We start from the raw sequence: 5794 nt of genomic DNA, 5'->3' as shown, positions 1-5794 counted from the left end.
TTTTTTTTGAGACGGAGTCTCACTCTGTCGCCCAGGCTGGAGTGCAGTGGTGCGATCTCGGCTCACTGCAAGCTCCGCCTCCCAGGTTCACGCCATTCTCCTGCCTCAGTCTCCCAAGTAGCTGGGACTACAGGCTTCTGCCACCACGCTCGGCTAATTTTTTGTATTTTTAGTACAGCAGGGTTTCACTGTGTTGGCCAGGATGGTCTCGATCTTCTGACCTCGTGATCTGCCCACCTTGGCCTCCCAAAGTGCTGGGATTACAGGCGTGAGCCACCATGCCTGGCCTAATAAAAATTTTAAAGATGATCATCATTTCTGTTGATTTTTCTTAAGAATCCATAAAATACATCAATACTGTGGCTTCTTGGTTAATATTTTGTTACCCTTCTCCTATTTCTTTGCTAGTAAGTTCTTAAATTTTAGATTTTAAGATAGTGGATAGGGCTGAGGTCTGGCAAAATTTAAGATATAGGTAACCACAATGACAATATAATAAGCCATTCAAAATTGGGCATTACTTTTTTTGAGATGAGGTCTCACTTTGTTGCTCTGGCTGATCTTCACACCCCTGGATTCAAGCAATCCTCTCAGCCTCCAGAGTAGCTAGGACTACAGAAGTGTGCCTCTGCACTTGGCTACTTAATTTTTGTAATGGAGGAAATAAGACTGTTCTTTCTGTAATAATAGCTAGCATACGGTAGAACATATTTAGTACTATTTGAATTCTATTTTGTAAGATGTTATCAGAAAATGGGATTCAAATAAAAATAAATGGAGTGATAAACAACATGTCAGTAATGTAAGCAGAATAATACAAAGCAAAGATGGAAACGGATGACAAGGCATCTTAATTTCTTCACAAAAGTCATTAAAACTACTTCACTGTCCTCATTCCCTCCAGGGCCCTCAAGACATACATTAGGTTTTTCATTGTGAAAGTTTGGGACATCCAGAAAAGTATAAAGAATATATATTTATTGGTCTTAATTATCTCAATTCTATCATACGGAGATAATCATTGTTAACATTTTAGTTTGTAGCCCCCCATCTATTTTACATATATGTACAATTATATCTATATTATGTACAAATTATACTGTATATGTGAAATTAGGATTATATTGTATTGCATTTGTATTTGGTACTTGTTTTGGTCATTACATATCCACATTTTCCTCTATTATCAATTAGTCTTCTAAAATAAGAAACGTGTGGTTTTTGGGAGTTGGTAGGAAGACTGCCAAAATATATTCACAACCATGTAAATGATAATAATAGATACGATCACTTAAAAAAATCAATATAACTGTAAGAAAATTAGTATGCACATGAGATAGTTGGCTAATTAACAAATATATCAGCTCCTTATTAATATATACTTTAAAAAACTTTTCTTAGGCCAGGTGCAGTAGCTCAAGCCTGTAATCCCAGCACTTTGGGATGCCAAGGTGGGTGGTCAGGAGTTGAAGTCAGGAATTCGAGACCAGCCTGGCCAACATGGTGAAACCCAGTCTCTACTAAGAACAATTAGCCAGGTGTGGTGGCGTGTGTCTATAATCCCAGCTACTCAGGAGGCTGGCACAGGGGAATTGCTTGAACCTCACCACTGCACTGCAGCCTGCATAACAGAGTGAAACTCCATCTCAAAAAAAAAAAAAAAAAAAAAAAACAAAAAAAAAAAAAAAAAAAAAAAAAAAAAAAAATTCTTAAATTACAAGTGTTACTTTGCTCTTTACATTACATACTCAAATTGTCCTATGAAAATACCTCTAACACTTTGGTATATATTCTTCTATTTATAATGTGATTTTCAATTATCTAAATAGCAACTTACTATATAAATTTATAATTTAGTCAATCCCCTCTCATTGGGCATTTATTTACTGTATTTTATTATCAATAAATGAACATAAATCTTGTAGTTCTTCGACAAAATCACGCTAAATTTATTATACCCTATTCTTGTATACATATATATCATTATTGAGGATTCATGAATTTCAAATCTTCTTTGGACTTCAGTTTTCTTATCTGTAAAATTAGAGAGTTGGCTCAGAGTTCTAATTATGCTCCAGTTCTAAAAAAAAAAAAAAAAATACTATAAAGAGTTTGCATGTGAGAGGGCATACACAGAATCATACAGAGGAATTCTGTTTCTGAAATACCTATTTTACATCAAAATTTGGGGACAAAGTTTGATTTTTTCCCTGTTAAATAAAGCCTTTGGGGGAAAATCATTATTTCTGAGTGTGCTGCGTTGATCTCTGCCTCCAGAAATTGGGATTTATTTCCCACTGCCATTAGGATGCAAGATCCTGATTAAGAAAACTTACTAAGTTTAAGAATTTTGATTCTGGATACTTAGCCCTTTGTCAGATGAGTAGGTTGCAAAAAATTTTCTCCCATTCTGTAGTTGCTGTTCACTCTGATGGTAGGTTCTTTTTGCTGTGCAAAGCTCTTTAGTTTAATTTAGATCCGCATTTGTCAATTTTGGCTTGTGCTGCCGTTGTTTTTTGGTGTTTTAGACATGAAGTCCTTGCCCATGCCTATGTCCTGAATGGTACTACCTAGATTTTCTTCTAGGGTTTTTATGGTATTAGTTCTAACATTTAAGTCCTCTTAATCCATCTTGGAATTAATCTTCGTATAAGGGGTAAGGAAAGGATCCAGTTTCAGCTTTCTACTTAGGCTAGCCAATTTTCCAGCACCATTATTAAATAGGGAATCCTTTCCCCATTCGTGTTCTCTCAGGTTTGTCAAAGATCAGATGGGCTGTAGATGTGTGGTATTATTTTCTGAGGACTTCTGTTCTGTTCCATTGGTCTATATCTCTGTTTTGGTACGAGTACCATGCTGTTTTGGTTACTGTAGCCTTGTAGTATAGTTTGAAATCAGTAGCGTGACGCCTCCAGCTTGTCCCTTTTGACTTAGGATTGTCTTGGCAATGCGGGCTCTTTTTTGGTTCCATATGAATTTTAAAGCAGTTTTTCCAATTCTGTGGAAGAAACTCATTGGTAGCTTGATTGGGGATTGGCAGTTGAATCTATTAAATAACCTTGGGCAGTATGGCCATTTTCACGATATTACAAGAAAAAAAAACAAACAACCCCATCAAAAAGTGCGGCAAAGGATATGAACAGACATTTCCAAAAGAAACATTCATACAAGCCAACAGACACATGAAAAAATGCTCATTCATCACTCGCCATCAGAGAAATGCATCAAAACCACAATGAGATACCACTCACACCAGTTAGAACGGCAATCATTAAAGAAGTCAGGAAACAACAGGTGTTGGAGAGGATGTGGAGAAATAGGAACACTTTTACACTGTTGGTGGGATTGTAAACTAGTTCAACCATTATGGAAAAACAGTATGGCAATTCCTCAACATCTACAACTAGATGTAGCATATGACCCAGCATCCCACTACTGGGTATATACCCAAAGGATTATAAATTATTCTATTACAAAGACACATGCACACGTATGGTTTATTGCGGCACTATTCCACATAGCAAAGACTTGGAAATCAACCCAAATGTCCATCTTGACAGACTGATTAAGAAAATTGTGGCACATATACACCATGGAATTACTATGGCAGCCATAAAAAAGGATGAGTTTGCGTCCTTTGTAGGGACATGGATGCAGCTGGAAACCATTCATTCTTACAAAACTATCACAAGAACAGAAAAACCAAACACTGCATGTTCTTCACTCATAGGTGGGAATCTGAACAATTGAGATCACTTGGGACTCGGGAAGGGGAACATCACACACTGGGGCCTATCATGGAGCGGGGAGGAGGGAGGGATTGCATTGGGGAGTTGATACATGATATATATGATGAATTGATGGGTGCTGACGAGTTGATGGTGCAGCACACCAACATGGCATAAGTATAACATATGTAACAAACCTGCACGTTATGCACCTTGTACCCTATGACTTAAAGATAATAAAAAACAAAAAAAAAGAATTTTAATTTAAGAACTGGTCTTACATTCTTAAACAGGATATTTAAAGTTGTCTTTTGCCTTGGAATCTAAACACACACATTCCACTCTTTTCACTGCTTCACTCCAGAACTTGTTATTGGTTAAAGTTTGTTTGGTTTTATTAACTCTTTTCTTTTTCTTTTTTTTTTTTTTTTTTTTTTTTTTGAGATGGAATTTCTCTTTTGTTGCCCAGGCTGGAGTGCAGGGCGCAATCTTGGCTTGTTGCAACCTCCATCTCCCGGGGTTCAAGTGATTCTCCCACCTCAGCCTCCCAAGTAGCTTGAGCTACAGGCATGCACCACCACGCCCGGCTAATTTTGTATTTTTAGTAGAGACGGGGTTTCACCGTGCTGGCCAGGCTGGTCTCGAACTCCTGACAGGTGATCCACCCGCCTTGGCCTCCCAAAGTGCTAGGATTACAGGCACGAGACACCGTGCCCGGCCAACTTTACTAATTCTTAAATCTGTCCCACCTCACCGGCTACAATTTTGTGAAACTTCTATCTCCTTTTTTTTTTTTTTTTTTTTTTTTTTTTTTTTTTTTTTTTTTTTTTTTTTTTTAAGATGGAGTCTTGCTCTGTCACCAGGCTGGAGTGCAGTGGCGGGCTCACCACTTACTGCAACCTCCTCCTTCCGGGTTCAAGCGCTTCTCCGGCCTCAGCCTACCAAGTAGCTGGGATTACAAACACGTGCCACCACGCCCAGCTAATTTTGTATTTTTAGCAGAGACGGGATTTCAACATCTTGGCCAGGATGGTCTCGATCTCCTGATCTCGTGATCCTCCCGCCTCTGCCTCCCAAAGTGCTGGGATTACAGGTGTGAACCACCACGCCTGATCCTACCTCACTTCTTTTGCAACTAGAAGGCCAAGTCCAGCCTTTATAAACATACCCACAGGAAATACTGTCCACCGAGTATAGTAAATATTTTTCGTTTATATTTCTTATTCACTTTACATGCAATGGATAGTTTTTAGTTTTACAATCATAAAAACGACCACAAATGCTCTGCATATGTTCACATTAAACACACCATGAACTTCATGAACTTGTTCTTTTTTTTTTTTAAGTTTTTTAAGATACAGTTTTTTTTTTTTTTTTTTTTTTTTTAAATAGTTTTTTTTTTTTTTTTTTTTTTTTTTTTTTTTTTTTTTTTTTTAAGACGGAGTCTCGCTCTGTCCCCCAGACTAGAGTGCAGTGGCGCGATCTCGGCTCACTGCGAGCTCCGCCTCCCGGGTTCATGCCATTCTCTTTCCTCAGCCTCCGGAGTAGCTGGGACTACAGGCGCCCGCCACCACGCCTGGCTAATTTTTTTTTTTTTTTTTTTTTTTTTTTTGTATTTTTAGTAGAGACGGGGTTTCACCGTGTTAACCAGGATGGTCTCGATCTCCTGACCTCGTGATCTGCCCGCCATGGCCTCCCAAAGTGCTGGGATTACAGGCCTGAGCCACCGCACCTGGCCAAAGATGCAGATTTCACGGGTGGAAGAATAAAACTGAACTAAAGGCAGCCAGATTTTTCTACCACAGAGGAGCAAAAGAAAACCTGATACACAAAAATTTTAGTTATGGCATTTCAAAATCCTAAATAAACTAGAAAGCTCGTTTTTCCTACAAAAATTTATTTTTGCTGTTATGAGCAAACCCTGTCAGAGTCTTGATACTTTTTTTTAAATTCCAAAATTGACGCAAAGGCTACCAAATGTAGTAGAAAATGAAATCGAAAAATTTAAAAACGATTTCATTTCTACTTCCTACATCCAGATGGCAAATAACTTTTCCTTCACTTTC

This window comes from Rhinopithecus bieti, unplaced genomic scaffold (genome assembly GCF_001698545.2).
Source record: "Rhinopithecus bieti isolate Rb0 unplaced genomic scaffold, ASM169854v2 scaffold_7648, whole genome shotgun sequence".
In the NCBI taxonomy this organism is placed as follows: Eukaryota; Metazoa; Chordata; class Mammalia; order Primates; family Cercopithecidae; genus Rhinopithecus; species Rhinopithecus bieti.
Note: the sequence above shows the minus strand (reverse complement) of the source record.